Source organism: Pleurodeles waltl, chromosome 4_1, assembly GCF_031143425.1.
Source record: "Pleurodeles waltl isolate 20211129_DDA chromosome 4_1, aPleWal1.hap1.20221129, whole genome shotgun sequence".
Taxonomy (NCBI): domain Eukaryota; kingdom Metazoa; phylum Chordata; class Amphibia; order Caudata; family Salamandridae; genus Pleurodeles; species Pleurodeles waltl.
The window spans coordinates 148,987,348-149,006,760 of NC_090442.1; the positions used below are offsets into that span (position 1 = coordinate 148,987,348).

Sequence of the window (19,413 nt, forward strand, 5' to 3'; positions counted from 1 at the left end):
GCTCAGAATCTGGTGTGGGGCGCCTCCCTTGGAAATCCAATCGTGAGTCCTCCGTCACCTGGTCGGTCCCCTGGATGCCTGCCTCGGGTCCCTGTTTGGGTGCCAACTGAGGAACCAGGAAAGAATAGACCCCCACCCGGGGTCTCCTTCCCAGCGGTGGAGGGACACCCTTTATGTCCTCAGGGTCAATTTAGCAGAGAGTTCACAAATCAGACGGAGTCACCAACTGGAGGAATAAAGAGAAGTTTATTACATGAATTATAGCTCGAGCTAATACAGAGTCCCAGGACAGTCAAGTGACTATCCTACGGAGGCTGCCCCTTCACTCTGGGGCACCCAACCTTATATACACACAAAACTGCTTTGTCAGAGGACAACTCCACCCCTATCGTATTCAAGGTCCTCTGCGGTCTTCAGAATATTTCAGGGATACACGTGTGGTGGGAGAAGGTACAGATGCAGCTGGCAGGAGGTGGCAACGACCTGTACAAACTTGTTCTGGCAGTTACTGATTAAGCACGACAATTCTCGGAACTGTAATTGGACAAAGTAATATGGCAGCGATAAGCAGATTGCAGCCCAAGGCTGCGAGCACAAGGTCAATCATCAAAGTTCAGGAGGTTTGTCGAGCACATGGCAACATAATAAAGATAAACAGATGCCTAGCAGCTATGGTGTATGATTAACTTTATGTACATTTTCTCATAAGCTTAGGGACTGCAGCAGCCCACCAGTGCCTCTGCGGTTCCTCCTGTGGTCCTTTTCACTCCTACTGGAGCACGTGTTCCGCCTGCTTCACATGGCCTCGGCTGCTGGCAGAACGCCACAACACCACAGGATTATCACCAACAAAGACCTTTACACCCTGCTTTTTGGGGTATTCCATTATCTTCTCTGTTTCATCATAGGAGCTTGACTTAGAGACCAAAGGGGAAAGGGGAAATGGAGTGAAGAATAAAAATGCAGATAGGATGGCAGGTTCACACAGCAATGGATCCTCTAGGTTAGTAGCTGAGTTGAGCACCTGTAAAGCAGAGAATAGTCATCTTCATGTTAAAATATTCAATCTATATTCTCGGTCTTTAGACATTTTCTACTAAGTGACAACAAATACACTTGATCTTTGTTTTTCTGACGGTAGAAATACAACAATACTATCTACATAGTTTAGAGTTCCTACCTCTCCTGCAAGAAAGTAAGCTAGCTAACTCAGTGGAAATATACATTGCATTATACTCCATATTACATAGTTTTGCAATCTTTTCTTCTTTGCCAGTTTGGAAAATTAATTTTATTTAGAAAAATAATGTTTAACATAGCTTTTATTTACAGAAGACTTTTGCTGTAGTCTAAATTGCACTGTTTCATTGCTATACATGTGACAGTGGTGTTAGCGAGCAGTATGAGATGTCCAGCTTTATCAACCCCTTTAGGGATGGCAAGTGGGTGCGTTCATTAAAATATGTACAGACAGTCTCATGTCACCCACGATTTAAGTATGCTCAATATAATTATATGAACCAAACCTATTTATTGCCTCAGCACATCAGTTGAACGTATGCTGGAACATCTTCCAAGTGTCCACAGTATGGCACAGATACTGTTGATTTCAGTCACATAGGGCCTGATTACGACTCTGGTTGTCGCAGTGGCAGTCAGACCACCGCCAAAATGGCGGTCGAGTGGCATGTTAAAACCACAGTGGGAGCACCGCGGTCGGACCGCCAGGACTGCCAGATTACGATTTAAGGTCGGCCTGGTGGTGGTGGGGATTACGACCCCCTTCTGCACCAGCAATTTCATGGCGGTAACACCGCCATTAAAAGGCTGGCGGAGACAGGGTACTGGGGGCCTCAGGGGGACCCCTGCACTGCCTATGCACTTGCCACAGGCAGTGCAGGGGTCCCTCTGGCCAGCCCCGTTACAATGTTCACTGTCTGTTTTGCAGACAGTGAACATTGCGATGGGTGCTGGTAACATTGTGATGGGTGCTGGTACACCCTACACACTACAGCATTGCTGCCGGCTCTATTACAAGCCAGAGACACTGCTGTAGGCCGTTTCCTGCTGGGCCAGCGGGCGGAAACTGAGTTTCTATCCTGATGGCCCTGCGGGAATCTCGTAATGGGCCTGGCGGGGAGGCTGCCACACTGGTGGCAACCTTACTGTCAGGACTTCGGCGGACAGGCTTTTCCATCTGCCGAAGTCATAATAAGCCCCATAGTTTGGACATTTGCATATTTTGAGAAATTGTTGGAGCACAATGGTGGTGATATTTTGGGATATAATTGAGAAACCTATAAAATAAATTACACAGGTGTGTTTGGTGTGTCAGTTCCCCAGACCAAAACTCTCCAAATATACCTGCAGATTTGTTGACCTATGCTGATACTGGGGAAAAAGGGTGGACGAGTATGGGGGAATGGCTCCTGGACATTAAACTGTGGGCACAAGCTGAGGCAGACACATTCAGACAGCTCAGAGAGCAGGGGACATGATTGTGGTTAAAGTGGAAGTGAAATCCAATGATTGTCCACCTTAATCCCCAACAATGATAATAAAAGGACTAATAATTGAGGTGCACGAAAATGTAGACGAGGGACATGATAAAAGTTACACAGCAGCGATACCCACCTCTAAGACCATTAGAAAATATTGTTACTTGAACATTTGTAACTGGAGCCATGTGTTTATGAGTTGTACTGATTTTTAGTAAAGTATTGCACAGCTGGAAACGTTAGACTTGCCCATGGATATTATACTAAGTTATTGTGCACCTGGAACAAGAATTTGTAAGTAATAATACTTATATGTGGTGCAGGTATGACTTTGTAAAACGAATAAAAAACCTTTCTCCTGTGGGATGTACACTGACTAACGTTTAGACCTATCTGTTGGAATCCAGTAGATAAGGTGCCACAGCAGATTTGTCTTCCCTCTGTCTCCCTTACTCACATCCACATTTGTGTTCTATTCCGAGACCTATCGCCTGTATAAATACTTATATTAACCAAGTTATTGGCTACTAGATTAATATACAGTCCATTACATGGCCCACAAGTGGGCTTTGTTCAAGATAGGTTATCTATAATCTGTCTATGCTCCTTCTTCACCTCCTGTGGAAGACAAGAAATAACTAAGAAGACACACTGGTACTCTCTTTACATGCAGTAAGAGGGATTACTTTTTCACAGCAATGATCAGGATGGTCTAAGACGAGGTTTCCTGGACAGAGCATGATGGGTATAACAGTCCACAAAGTTTAGAATTTCTGTTTGGACTTATTCACAATTCACAGACAATCATGCCAGAGTTATCCCTTATCTCCCCTATTTCTATTTGGCCCTTGAAGGCAGCTATTGGACATTCTCCACACGTCCAAGACATCCTCACTTAAACTGGCCCTTTGAAATTGATGGTTTATGATGATAACATACTCCAGACTCTAACAAAGCCTGACTCCTTTTTTACCCACCTGATCAACATAAAGGCTCATGTCTTTAGATTCCCAGGAATCATTATAAACTGGTACAAGATTGAGGCCATGCCCCTTTCTAATAATACAACTAAGACTTCAGTAAGAGGCTACTTCTTCAAACTGATCATTGCAAAAAGACAATGCCTAGGGTTCTTGCTAAACTCCAGCCTAATGGTCCAATATACCTTAATACTTTTGGTTGACACAACTACAATGGACTTCACTAGATGGAAAGATCTTCATCTGCCACTGTAGATTCATAAAGATGGAGGTGGCACTCAGCTTCAACTATGTCATTGGAATTATCACTTTTAAGATTCCTCGTTCTCTCATATTTGCAACTGAGAAATTGATCAAGCATGTATATATTATATATATATATATATATATATATATATATATATATATATATATATATATGTATATATATATATATATATATATATATATATATATGGGATGCCTTCAAGTTGAGAATGAGAATGTGAAAGCTATATGCTGACAGCATTTTGAGGCTTGCAGACATATTATGAGGAATTGTGCAGATTTCTTACATGACTGTATTCACCACTAACACACATAGGCCAAAATTTAGAGCCAACCTCTCCTATCCCATTTTAAAAGAATAGGCAAACTACACAGTAGACTTAAGACCCAGCCTGACGAAGACAACTTGCAATGTTTTTGATATGTCACTCAGTCCATAAAACACTGAATGAAGGTGCACTTTTTTTTATAACAGTACCCCATTATGGTGCAACTCTGTGCTTTTTACTGGAGGGTCATGTTCAGCTACAAAGAAACTGGATTAAATCACTTGCTGACTTGTAGAGGGATTACAGTCTGCCAGATGCCCAGAAATGGAAATATCCTTGACACTAAATGCCAAATTTATTCTGAATTACAAATTGCCCTGATTTCTTCCTGTCTCAGAAGATGGAGTCCCATTAAGGGACTGGCCTAAAGGCATTATGGCACACTTATTCAAACCATGTAGTCACCCTCCGCAGAGCGAGGACTTAAAGATAAGTTACAAAATGATTTACATTACTCAGATGAGGATTGGTCTGATTTGATGTCACTGCACAATACAGGACTGAGAGAAGTACAGACATGTAAAGCTTTGAAGGTATGACACCTTTGGCACTGATCACCTTTTAGACTACACAAAGCAGTTCTCCACAAAAACTAAAACTGCGGAATATGAGTGTAGGCCCATTGCAATATAATTCATGTTCTTTGATCTAGCACTTCTATGACCGTATACTGGAACAAACTCTAGGAAGCTATCAAACCATTAACTGCAATTTGTCTTGTCTTATCAGTCTCATTAGTTCTGATTCATGGCATGTCAATTATTCCAGGGATAACTGAGCATATGAGAAGATGGCTGTAAATATTGCTGGCTGTTGGTATTATTTGAACTCTGAGAATATGGAAATGCCCTCTACCATTGGCATACGAAGGAAACTACTCTGAAATTATAATGGCCTCAAACAATAAAATAATTTACAATCTGAATGATGAATCTCAAAGCTCTGAAAACATTTGGCGGCATTTCCTATCCTAATAACTTCACTGGCTTCTGAGGTATGATAGATACAATGACTCTCTAAACTTGGATGTAAAGAAACACATTACAATTATATTTACTTATCTGTTGAACTGGCACACATAGATATGGGATGGAGCAATTATACTGGTAGGTTTGCTACATTGCTGGTTAAATAGTGGAAATACTCAAGAACGGATCACCTGCAGCCCTGAACTAGTTACACCAACTGACTGGGTTTTAACACAGTCCTGTCTAAATGCATGCATTGCACACAGACCTCTGAATGGAAGTATGCTGCATGTGGCAGGAAGCTAGGTCTTGGGCCACTGATTGTGCTTTTTGTGATTTGGTGTAAATCAACTCAGTAGTTTTTGAGAAATTAATGTTAAAATATATTTGTATATCTGTATGGTTGGCTCTGCAAGACTCTCGTGAGAGGTCCAGAAGAGCACAATTCCAAAAATAGAGCCGTATGTCCATTCTTCATGCAAGCCTTCTTGCTCCTGTGCCAGCGAGGGACTCCAGTGAGACCCATGGGAGTGAGCGCTGTGACTCGATGGCTGGTAGAGGTTTAGAAATAAAATGTCTGGCATTGCTGTTTACTGTGAAAAATTGCTGGTGTTGTGGGAATTAAGTAAAAAGCTATATAAGGGGGAATGAGATAAGCATCCTGTCTCCCTAGATTTTGGCAGGAGGTCTGTAAGGCATAACTACTGTGATGGAAATAAATGCATATTCTTTTCAATAAGGGTTGCGGTCTTGTGGGGCTTTCACTGGATTGTGAAAAGTAAAAAGGAGCAGATGACTTCTCAATACACTATAGTAGGAGAAAGGCATATTATCCCCCCAGGTATTGAGAGGACGTCAGTAAGGCATAAGCACTCTGATGAATGCAATGTAAATTGATTTCTAAAAAGTTCTTTAGATCTTGCCAGACTCTCGAAGGATCGTGAAAAGTTGAAAGTTGTAGGCAATCTCAGAATCACGCTGGTATGCACATTTGTTGCTGTAGAAAACAGTCTTACTTGAGGTCGTATTTGTTTATCAAAGCTTAGTATTCATGCCTAATGTTTTGGGAAGAGGTGTGAGCCATACTCTACGACATACACGCAATGTCATGGGGATAGCTGTCAGCATGGAGGCTAGTCTGTCCTCACAGCCTACCACGCACACTTGCCATCCGAGAGAGACGTCTCAGCAGAGAGACTAGTTCCGCCCCACCCATTTTTACACATGGTGACCACCCTATGGATGGGTGTTAGTGGATAAGTTAGTCCCTCCCCACACCCTACTACATACATCCAACACAGCTATCAGCAGAGAGGCCAGTCCCTCCACACACACTACTAGGTACACCCATCATCCAAGAGAGAGGTATCAATGGAGGGGCTAGTCACTCCTAAACACTACTATTGGCACCCATCTTCCAAGACAGGGGTCTCATTGGAGAGGCTACTCACTCCCCACACCCCACTATGCACACCCATTATCTGAGACAGGGGTCTCAGTGGAGAGGCCAGTCCCTTTCCAGCTCCTACTATGTACACCCATCATCCAAGAGAGATGTGTTAGTGGAGAGGCTAGTTCCACCGCACAGACCACTGCACACGGTTATCACCCTGTGGAGGGGTATTTGTAGAGAGGTTAGTCTCTCCCCACATCTTACTATGTGCACCCAACACCCTGGGGAAAGCTGTCAGCAGAGAGGTCAGTCCCTCCACTTACCCTATTACACACACCCATCATCCTAGAGAGAGGTTTCAAAGGAGGGGATAGTCTTGCTCCACTCCCTACTAAGCACTTCTGTCATCCAAGAGAAGTCTCAGCAGAGAAGCCACTCCCTTCCCAAACCCTACTACACACTTCTGTTTTCCAATAAGTCATCTAAGAGAGGTCACAGAGAAGAAGCCAGTTACTCCCCACACATTACTATGCACACCTGCCATCCAAGACAGAGGTCTCATATAAAATGACCCTCCCCTCTTCACACCCTGCTTTGCATACCTGTAACTTTGGGGAGAGGTCTCAGCATAGAGGCCAGTCTCTCCCCTCACCCTACTGCACACACCCTTCATCCAAGACAGACATCTCAGCAGAGAGGAAATTCCCTTCCCAAACCTCACTATGTATTTCTGTTGTCCAAGAGAGAGGTCTCAGTGTGGAGGCTGGTCTCTCCCCACACCCTACTTCGCACAGTCATCATCCAAGAGAATTATGTCAGTGAAGAAGCCAGTCCCATCCCTGACCCTACTGTGTACACACATCATCCAAGTGAGAGGTCTAACATAAAAAGCCACTTCCTCTCTAGCCCCTACTATGCACACCTGTAACCCTGGGGAAAGGTCAGTCTCTCCCCACACCCTATGACGAACACCCATCAACCAAGAGAGGTAACTCAGCTGAGAGGCTGGTTCCTCCCCACATACTACTAAGCATGGTTATCATCTTGCAGAGAAGTGTTAATAGAGAGATTAATGACAGCAGACTGCCAGTCCCTCCACACCCTATTATGCATACTCATCATCCCAAAGAGAAGTTTCAGTGGAGAGGCTACTCTCTTTCCACACCCTAATCCAAGAGAGAGGTCTCAGCAGAGGTGGCAGTTCCTCCCCAAGCCCTACTATGCACTTCATCCAAGACAGAGGTTTCAGCATAGAGGCCAGTACCTCCTCAAACCCTACTATGCATATCTGTTATCCATGAGAGGGGTCTCAGTGGAGAGGTCAGTTACTCCCCACACCTTACTAAGCAGACCCGTAATCCAAGAGAGAGGTCTCACATAAAAGACAACTCCCTCTCTACACCCAGCTATGCTCACCTTTAATCTTTGAGAGAGGGCTCGGCAGAGAGGCCAATCTCTGCCCACACCCTACTATGCACACCCATCATCCAAGATAGAGGCCTCAGCAGAGGGGTCAATCCCTCTCCAAGACCTACTATGCACTTTTGTCATCCAAGAGAGAGATCTTAGCATAGAGGTCACCCTCATGCTCTACTATCCACACGTCATCTTAGAGAGGGGTATCAGTGGAAAGGCCAGTCCCTCCCCACACCCTACTATGCACACCTGTTAACCAAGAGAGAGATCTCATATAAAAAGGCTACTCCCTGTCTACACCCTGCTATTAACACGTGTGACCTTGTGGGAGAGTTCTTAGTGGAGAGGTCAGTCTCTCCTCAAACCTTACCATGCACACCCATCATCCAAGAGAGAGGTCTCAACGGAGGAGACTGTCACTCCCCAAACCCTACAGCACATTTCTGAGAGAGGTCTCTCTTAAAAAGCCACTCCCTCTCTGCACCACACTATGCTCACCTGTAACCTTGGGGAGAGGTCTCAGTGTAGAGGCCAGTATCTCCCCACATCCTACTGTGCACATCCATCATCCAAGAGAGGTCTCAGTGGAGAGGCAAGTCCCTCCCCACACCCTACCAATGCACACTTGTCATCTAAGAGAAAGCTCTCAGTGGAGAGAGCAGTCCCTCCTCACACTCTACTACACACATCCATCATCCATGGGAGGGATGTCAGCAGGTATGCTAGTCACTCCTCACACCCTAGAACTCAGACGTTTGATGTATCAGCAGAGAGGTCAATCCCACCTTATACCCTTCTACTCAAAGTGGTAATCGAAGACAGAGATCTCAGCAGAGAGGCTAGTCCCTCCACATACACTACCAGGCACATGTGTCATCAAAGACAGAGGTCTCAGTGGAGAGGCCAGTCCCTACTATGCACACCCATTATCCAGCAAGGAGGTCTCAGCAGTGACCAGTTCCTCCCCACACCCTTCTATGCATACCCATCATCCAAGACAAAGGTGTCAGCTGAGAGGCCAGTCCCTCCCCACACTCTACGACACTTACAGGCAGGGGGTTGGCTTTATGTATGGTGATAAAATATTACTTCACATTAAGAAAACCCTAGAAATTCCTTAAAAAACACAAAGGTTAAAGTAACACTATAGTTATGTGTGATAGAAAAGATCTGTTTTTGTTTGAAAAAAAACGTTTAAATTCACTGAAAAACTCAAAGGTTAAAGTCATGTTATAAATAGGTGATCATATCAGTGTCAACATTAACATTTGAACTAACAAAACACAGAAATTTACCAATTACAGTTAGCAGAGCTAACTATAACTTGTGACCCCCGCCATGCACTGCTTATGACGAAAGTATTACATCACTGATGACATGTTCTATGACATAATATATGACATCACTGCCATGTTCAATGTTTCTCCACAGCAAAGTTTTTGTTTGTAGCAAAAAACAAATGTTCCTGTCATGCTTGTAGTTTTCTCCCAACGTGTGGGGGTTGTTTTTGTGCTTTGAATCACTACACTTTCCTGATTTTCAGGAGCAACAAAAAGGTAGATGAGTATTTGTGCCGTAAAAAGCGTGGATGGTCTGAGGTACTAAGACCCATAGACCTATGCCCATGGGGCCTTTGCTCTGTTTCCTCTGGTGGTGCCAGTGGAGGCTCACCCAGCAGCAACACAACAGTTCGCCCAACTCAAAGTATAGTGGCCCAAATTACAGTTTCACAAACAGGATACATCAGCACCTTTGGAAGGTGTGGGACCCTGTCGGCCTAGCTCCAAATAAGGACCTTATATGTTAAGTATAGTGATTAATATTATTACCTGAGGTTTGTTCTGTTTTGTGGAGGTCTGTTTCTTCAAACTGTGCCTGAATAGGAGAACATTTATTAAATTGCTGATTGTGCCACCATCTCTTTTCTTTTCAAATGAAGACATTTTCAAAATAGTAGAAGTTATTCAACAATTTCACAACCCACATCTACACCAACATGTTAAATATATTCAGTGGCTATCTTATTTTAATCAAGGATGCACTTACTTTCAAGCAATCCTCAAAATACCATAGTTGCATCCATCTCATCCAAAAAAATGGACAACTGGAGTCTTTCATGGAACATTTTTCCTATTTTAGTCACTTTCAGGCGGATGCACCCAAGTCGAGGCATATTTTGCTTCATAACCTGCAGTTGGTGGTGGTGTCTATTGTTAATTCTATTTGTGGAATTAGACAACATTATCCAGAGATATAAAAGATTGTGCTTTTGAGAGATATATATTTTATAAATAGAAATCTATCTATCTATCTACCCATTTGTTTGTAGTGGCTTTCAGCTACCCCTTTTTAATCTATTGGTTTATTGTTGTGTAATTCACTGTTAAGGAATTTAAAATAATTATTCATGGCCATTTTTACATGGTATTTATGCAGATTTCACACTTTGTAAGCCTTTAAAAAGCTGGCTGTTTTGTGTCTCACCAAACTGCTGTGAACTTTCAGAGAGTAGTTTTAGTGTCAATCGTGCACTGCCAGAAATATCCCCAAAAATGCTTAGCAATTACTTAAAATGGGGATCAAGCCAAGCCGTAAAGTGACAGTAAAAAGCGACACTCAGGTTATAAGTACAACATCTGCAGTAAAAAGCGACCCTATTTGGAGGTGAACACTAACAAAACAAAAGTGAAATATAATTGTCAGAATGCATATTTTTTCAGATTAAAAAAATCGTGAAGTCGAGGTGAAACACCAAAAGATTAGCAGAACAGTGTTTAGACAGCAGATCTCAGAATAACAAATGCCAAATTCCAATAAATTTTCAGATTAACCATTAAATGTGCAAATAATTTGAACTGATATTAATTGTAAATATATTTTACGTAAATGCTGTCATGAATGCTTGCATTGCCAACCTTGGACGTTGGTAAGAAGATGAGATGCTGTTAGCTTCAGGTCTGTCTTTTGCAGGAACCTCTTATTATTGGAAAGAGAAGGGCCTCATAGGTATGGAGTAAGGCAAGGCAGAGCAAGTTGCTGTGTTGCCTCACTCTGCGCTAGGGAGCCATTATATGGGAGGTGTAGTGGGTTTTCCCATGCAACACCCATGAATTTTGATGCTGCCCCAGATTTACTTAATCACGTATACCTGGGGAAGCGCTAAAACCTTGAGGTGAGGCATAATGAGGAGAAATATTTTTATTTCACCTCGTTTTTTCCTTTTTCCATGTGCGTTGCATTGTGCAGCACACAACAAAAGAGGAAAACTCCTCTTGGAATTGTTTTTGTGCAGAGAAGGTGCCCCTTCCTGCACAAAAACAATCCTGCATGCAACGCAGGCACCCTTGCGCCATGGTGCAAGGTGCCTGCCTGTGCTTAATTTGTGCTTGTTGCTTCCCTTATTTTTCTGCCTCAAGCATTTACTGTGAGCAAAAGACACATATGGGAAAGACAGAGGTATTGAAAAACGACAAAGCCTCACAATGGGAAAAAGCTGCAAGAGTGAACTGAAGGGGCAGGGAGTGGCTTTAAATGGATTGGAGAGGCCCGAGATGGCTTCAGGATTACGCTGCCTCAGTATTCCATGCTTGCACCTTTAATTGCAGCAGCCGCATGAGTGCACTGGTACATTTTTATTTACAAATTAAGCCTGGTGCCTGCATTGTGGATGGGCTGCCAAAATGGTGCCAGCCCAGGGGGAAAGGACAGGAATTCACTGTATAGCATAAATACGGTGCATTCCTTCCATTACACTTTGGCATATGACACTTTGGCATATGACAGAGCAGCAAGATGCCTTGCGATGCTGCCCTTCTCCAAAACCCCGTAAATAAAGGCCTAAATGTTTGCATATGCAAACCTTCACTACTACGTAGACCCCGAATTCTGTCATGAAGACAGTTCAAAGCACACATATACATTTAAACAATCTCTATTTCCCATTCGTGTGGGGTGTGACTCAAAGAGCCACTACAGCTGTTATAATGCACCAGGCACCTTGGGTCTTTGTTTTTGGAAGTCACATGTTTTTAATGGCTCAGCCTTGAAGAATGGAGACGGTTGGAATAGTGGTCAAGTTGCTGACACAGTAAGCTAGAGACCGGGGTTTGAAGCTTTGGGTACTAGAAGCAACGCTGTAAAACCATCTTGTGGTCCTAGGCAAATTACTTTTACATCTGTTATTCCACCTGTAGCATGGATGGTTGTAAAATGGCAGTCTTAAGACTGCCGCACTCGTAATGACTCCCTATGTGTCTTATCTTAAGAAATATTGACACAGTGCTCACATATTCTAATATCGATAATGCTTCCATTCATTTCATTCATGTAACTAAGATATTGCATTTTGGGAGATGTAGTTTTTTTGTTAGATGTGTAAGAGTGAAGTACTAAACATATTATTAAAAATAAATTGCAGCTAGATGTAGCTAGCAATTATATACTTTATTTTGAAATAATGAAATACTATTTTTTTTTTAAACTTTAAGAATTCATTTTTGCAATATATCCAAGAGGTAAGCAGTGGCTTTTCGAACATATCTCACAGTAAGACAGTAGCAAGAGGAAGATGTTCTGGGCTTTCAGATGAGGGAGGAGCTGTAGGAAGGTCAGGAACCACAACATCTATAACCCCATCATTTACCACTTCACATGAACACCTGTCACCAAGAGTCCTCAATAGAGCAAGAGTGTTTTCATCACTATCAACAGAATGTGCAAGGCCACATACACCAATGGTTACTTGATTTCAACAGCAAATGCAAATAAGGCTTAGAGCTGCTTCTAGGGCAAGTTTCATACGTTGAATAGAGCATCATGGGGTCATAACATCAATGCAAGAATTTACATTTTGGAGGGTACATGCTGTTAGCATTTTTTACAGACATTTGTGTAATAGGAAGGCGAGGTTTTCAGTCCAGATCAGAGGTACATTCATGGATGTCATTACTCGAGGCTATGACAGAGGCAGTAACTGCACTATACACATCGCTCCATGATGATAATGATACACAGAGTCAGAGATATAGCAACCCTGGTAGGCTATTAGGGCTTGCAAGATCTGTGGACTAACTTGCCTCTGCCACAGATGAACTATCAAGGCAAACTATTACCTACGGTTTAAGATGGGTCACTTTAGTGGTTATGTAGCTACAGCCCTGGTGCAAGCAACATATAAATTAGAGGAGTTACAAACAGCTCATGTAGCTGATTGGGAGCGCACATAGCCTCGTAAATGAGGAGGCCTCAAGCCTCAGCAGTGTTCCTGTGCCTGAAAGGTCCTGTCATATTAGTACAGAAGTCATAGAACTGAAAGAGACGGAACAGGAAAAATATCAGTAGAAGAGAGAACTCCAGTAAGGACAGGCTGAAAGACGTAGAGGGAGTGCTATGTCTGTTAAAAAAATAAAACATCAACAAATTGTAATAATTAGGACAATATTTTTCACAAGTTTCATTATAAATTTATATAATATTATGATTCCTAGGTCCGAATTACTTCGGCTTATGATGTATAATCTATGAATAATCATAACTCGGTTAGTATATTGAAAGTATGTTACATTTTTATATATGAGTCATAGTGTATTTAACTTACATAGAAAGTGTTGTTTGTTGTATTTGCTCTGGATGTCCCTCCTTCTGTTGCTCTATAGACATCCAAATTTGAGGTTGAGACAGAAGGGGGAGAACTTCATCCTGTGATTCATCATTATCTGGATGTATGAGTAATCCAAGCCTAGTTGTGATGTCATGCAGAAAATAACAATAGACAGTTATTTAGCATCAAGTCTCAGGTACATATTTGAGAGCTTTAAACCTCTGCCTTGAGTAGTCTAAAGGCACATTTAACAAAAGATTATGGGCCTGATTTAGGGCCTCATTATGAGGCTGGTGATCTTGAGACTGCCAGCCTCGCAGCGCGGTCAGACTGCCGTACTTCTGGCAGTCCGATCCCTACATTACGACTGGCGGTCGTACCACCGCCACCACCAGGACCCTGGTTCCCGATGGCATGGTGACGGTCGGACTCATGATCAGCCATGATCAACTGAGTTCAGTTTCCACCAGCCTTTTAATAGCGAGGACTGCACCAGGAAAAGTCTGTCAGAAAGCCATTGCTGGGGGATACAGGATGGCCTCTGCACTGCCCAGGACCATATCATGGACAGTGTAGGGGCCCTCCTGCCCAGCACCCTTGGAATGCACACTGGGAGCACCTTCTGTGCGACAGCATTGGCCTCGGCTCCATGAGGAGCTGAGGCTAATGGTACTGCATGGATTACACTGGGCTGACCAGCAGAAACCTCAGATTTCTGAGGTTCCCAACCATCAGCCCAGTGTAAACCTTGTAATTGGTCTGTGGGGGAGAAGGCCAGCTCCGTGGTGGTCTCCTAACCACAGGGCTAGTGGGCCAACAGTCAGCCTGCCAACCTCATAATGAGGCCCTTAAAGTTTGGCAGACGGGTAACTCTGTCACAAATGTGAAAGATATCCCATTTGCTTTGTTGCAAATCCCATAGGACATAATGGGATTGTAATACGGCTGACAAGTTATCCGTCACGTTTGTGATGGAGTAAGACCACCTGCCAAACTTGAGCAATGTTGTATCTGCGCTCCCATGCTGTTGTGGATTTAAGTATGGTGTAAGGAGCCATGGCCTAATTGCTTGTGCCTTTCTCCTAGGGGAAAAATCATCAAATATTTCCTATGTGAGTTATGTTAATATTAGCAATATTCTGGAAGTTGATTTTTATAACTTATCTAATAGAAACCCATCTTGAAAGTCACCTCTTACCAAATGATCATTGCGGCCACAATGTCAGAAGAAATCTTGTGTACTGCCAGGGTAATGGGTCACCAAATCTGCAATAAGGCACTCTGAGTTATATACCAATGAATGCAGATTTTTACTGTTTCTGTAAAGGTATTCTGTACCTGAAGGAGGACATAATAATGGATGTGTTCCACCAATACAACTAGTGATTTTTGGAAAGCGTAGTAGGCAATAAAAGTTAGCCTTGGTGCCCTGCAAGTACTGTTAGATCTGTGCAAAGCTGTTTGAAGATGTGTCCATCAAAAAATTATTTAAGGAAAAATGTAAACACTGTAAGGGACCACTTTGTGCTATTCTTCCCAATACTGCAACTATACCCTGGCAGTTTTCTGAGGTCAATAGATGTGAGGGACATATGACCTTTACATGTGAAGGTAAAGTCAGACCACACATAGGGTGTGATTTTGAATTTGGCAGATGGAAAACTCTGTCCGCCAAACTCCCGACAGGGTGGCCGCTGCCCCGGCCAGAGTTATTATGGCTTTCCTGCTAGGTCAGCAGGTGGAAACCTGAGCTACTGCCATGAAAAGGCTGATGAAGAACGAGGTTGAAATCCACAGGGTAGGGTTGCATGCAGTGCTTCCATGGTAGATTAGGACCTCCACTACTACCAGACCACCAAGATCCCTGATCCTGGAAGAGCTGATGGTCCCAAGGTGGCCCGACCGCCAGGGTTGTAATATGGCGCTTGGACCACTGCATTGGCGGTTGTCCGACCATCATCCGTGAATCTGACAGTCTAGTGACCGCCAGGTTCGTAATCAGGCACATAGTTTTTTTGATTGAAAATTGGGTTTAATTCATGTATTATGTCCAGTAACAATTGCCTGTTTATCCTATACTTTGTAATATATTTTCTCCTCTGTTCAAAAAGTGTGTCATGTTATCTAAATACCCTCTTTGTTCTGCTCCATCTTTTTTGTTAGACTTCTCAAAATTCACATTCTCACCACTATAGCATTGAGGACTGCCATTGTGATAAAGTCTCTGTCTCCTTTTATTGTTCACACCTGCTTACCATCTACTTTCATTTCTTGGTGAATAGGATGTGAAAACTGGCATCTTAATAACAATTTGTTTTAATTCAGAGTCACAATCAAAAAATTGCTATTTGCATTCGTAATTAATGAGTCAAAATGTATTTGATTTACTAGATTTTCTCTGTAAATGGGCTTTTGTACATAAAAAAGGCAATTTCAATGGTGACTAACCAGTTTGCAATGGGTTACACATCTGGCCCATAGCATCAGACTGAGCTTCATAAAAATTGACCTATTTTGAAACTATTGCTTTTGGTGCAGGGCCTTTAATATAATTTCAAAAATATCATCAAGAATATTGTTTTTCTTCTGATTTTTTTATATAATTGCTTTTAATATTGAGTTTTAAGATATTGATGTACTTAATGTTGTTTATTTTATCTTTCTATCAGTCTTTTATTGTGTCATTTCATAATATTTTTTATTAGGTATATTATTTTGATTTTAAATGTTTTAGAAGCAGGTTGTTGGGTTAGGATTAGTTGGAGAATTGCATAGAAAGTGGTTTACTATTTTATTTAACCTTTATTTTAAAACTTTCTTTCTATGCAGATTGTCTGTGCTTTTCATAAGTTAATTTGTATTGTTCACTTTTTAAATTTGCAGTGTGTTTTTTTTTTTCCAACTAATTATTGAATATGCTTTGTATAGAGGTAAATATTTGTTTTAATTTAGGTTTTTGAAATAATGTTTTGAATATTTTTTAATATTCTTAACCATAAGATTTTAAAATATTTAAATTGTTACTTTTGATATTTCACATGATGTACATTTTTAAATAATTTTTGCTTTTAAGTAATTTTTCATTTGTTGCTTATTCAATGTAGTTTGTAAGTATAAATGTCTTAGATATTTGTCATTTATACGAAATTGGGTTCATCTCAGTCTAAAAGTTAAATTGTGTGTTTAATTTTAAATAGAATATGCCCAAGATTGGATAATGACCATTAAAGGAGTCTTTCCTAATTAACCCTTTCCCCAATGTGGTTAAGGTTTTAGTGGGAATAGTTCTTTTCAACCTCTTTAAAGCCTAATGTGGTTACCGTCACAGTTGAAATAGTAAATCTGACCCCCCCAAAGTTCTACATTTTCTCCCCTGTAACTAGATTTGGAATGGGAATAGTGAATCAAACTCCCATTCAAAGAACAATGCTTTGCCAAATGTAGTTGAGGTTTGAGAAATAGTAAATGTAATCCCCTCAAATTCCAACACTTTCCCCAATTTGGGTACGAATGGGTTAAGAATTGTAAATCTGATCCCACCCCCAAAGTCCAACTCTTTTCTCAGTGTGGGTTGTTTGGACTGGGATAGTAAATCGAGCCACCTTTTCCCTCAAATTTAAACTTTTTCCTAATGTGGTGAAGATTGGAGTGGGAAAACTGAATGTAGCTCACATAAATATTTTACAATTTGTATTTAACTGGTTAGTTTGAAGTTCCTAGAATTTGGTTTTATTTTGTAACAATATAAACATTGCTTGTATTTTTTCACATTACCTATTGTTAAACTTTTTTATTTCTACAAAAGTACAGTGTTTTGTAACAATTTTTACTGAAAGTAATACATGTGTTTTAAATGCACATCTTGCAAGTTTGTAATCATAACAATACTAAGGGCCTCATTTACAAGGCCCTACCAGCACGCTGCGCCACCGGAGCGTCAATTTTTTGACTCTCCAGTGGCTCTGTGTGCCAGCCCATATTTACAAGACCACACAAAGCCATCTTGCGTGGCTTTTCACAGCCTTGTAAATATGACCTCTGCCAAGCATAACACTGTGTTCCATGGTTGTTGCTTTGGGTTCCCAGGCAACGCCCATGGAATCGAAAGATATCTGATGCATTCCCAGATTTGCAAGTCTGGGAATGTGTCAGATTCCTATGCCACCTCAATTTGTTTTCATACAGTATTAAATCTATATGTTTGCATTTTGTACAAGCTAATTGTAATGCAGTTTTTGCATAAAATTACATTTTTTACATTTATATTTCAAACATGTTTTTATAAATTGAATACATTACTACTATTTATATAGTGTATTGATTTGTAAAGTAATAAAGTCTATTTCTATTTACGTTATTCTGCCCCTTTTATTTTTGCTCCCTTTATTTTGTGGTCTTTTTTCATCCATTTTGGGCACCAGCAGCTTTGGTGGTTAGCAGTTCATCACTGCTGTTCTCCTGTGTTTTCCAGTGAAGATAAGTTTCATTTTATTCTAATTTCAAACTCTAGTACATCTGGGAGGAGGTAGGTTATGGTTAGTAAGGTTATTGTTTACATATTTAGGTGTTTTTAGGTTATAGTTAGTGTGGGTCTCTGATACAGTTGTTAGGGGTGCATACAGTCAGACTAACTCTGTTTTATAGTATACATAGTTTTAGGGCCCCGTTATGAGTTTGGCAGACAGAAAACTCAGTCCGCCAAACTCCTGACAGGGTGGCCATCGCCTACGCGACGACCTCCCCGCCAGAGCTATTATGGGTTTCCAGCTAGGTCGGTGGGCAGAAACCTAAGTTTCTGCCTGCTAGCCTAGCGGGAAACAGGCTACAGCATTGTCTCTGGCTCATAATCAAGCTGGCAGCAATGCTGTAGCCTGCAGGGTGCACTAGCACCCTCGCAATGTTCACTGTCTGCTTTGCAGACAGTGAACATTGCAAGGCTGCTGGCCAGGTGGGCCCATGCAAAGTATATGGTCAGTGCATGGGCCCTCCTGTGGCCCCCTGCACCTGTTCTCTGCCAGCCTTCTCATAGCGGTGTTACGACCATGAAACCGCTGGCGGAGAACGAGGTCATAATCCTCCAGGCAGCACTACTTGCTGGTGGATTAGGATCTCTGTCACCACCAGACTGCCAGGACCCAAGATTCTGGTGGTTCGCTGGCGGTCTGACTGCCAGAGTTGTAATGTAGCGGTCAGACTGCTGCATTGGCGGTGGTCCAGATTGCCTCCATGAGTGTGGTCTATAGACCGCCACACTCGTAATGAGGCCCTTAGTGTTAAAAAGTATGCTATATTTTTGACTATTTTAGATATTTTGAGTTGTGAGTTAGTATTTATGTTGGTGTTTGTTTGGAGGGTGTGCTTTCCGGTGTTTCATTTGACAGGTTGTTTTAAGTCAAATTTCAGTTTTTGCTTGGTGGATACATTGATTTTGTTTTACACAAAAAATTGGGATTTTTTAAACAACTGTTTCTTTTATTTTTTGGGGGGGGTTGTAGTTTCCCTAGAGTGGTGTTTGAATTTTTATTGTTTTTCAGTTGGATGGCTCCTCTAGTTTCTATTTGGTTGTTTTGAAAGGGTCATATTTTTAGTTGTAGTTTTGCATTTTTCAAGGCTATATGTGTTACCAATTTTTTATCAATTATATTGTGTTAGGATGCCTTATTGTCTTTTAAGGGCTTCAACTCCAAAATCATGCAAAATTCTATCTTTTCTTTATTTGTTTGTTAGGTGGGAATATTTATTTGTATTGTGCTTGCTTATATTTTTCTAGTTTGCAATTATGTGCAATGTTATTGTGTTACAGTACATACTGTTGCTGATGTATGTATGCTTTGTTTTCCTATCTGTTAGTTGTTTCATTTGACGAAAGTGCTTTTTTATACATAGTAATCATGATCATTTTTATCATTTTAAGATTAAGGTTCATTTTATATTCTTATTCAAAATGAGAAAACATGTTTGAT

The 19,413-nt window shown here is 41.5% G+C and overlaps 1 long non-coding RNA gene across 1 annotated transcript; it reads right to left on the reverse strand.

Annotated features, from left to right (window-relative positions):
- Positions 1 to 237: 237 nt before the first annotated feature.
- Positions 238 to 13,582, reverse strand: LOC138288488 (uncharacterized). Its single transcript, XR_011202411.1, has 3 exons — positions 13,448 to 13,582; positions 9,681 to 9,726; positions 238 to 1,024 (listed from the first exon to the last, which is right to left on the reverse strand). It is a non-coding gene; the product is annotated as an uncharacterized lncRNA (long non-coding RNA).
- Between the last annotated feature and the right edge of the window lie 5,831 nt (positions 13,583 to 19,413).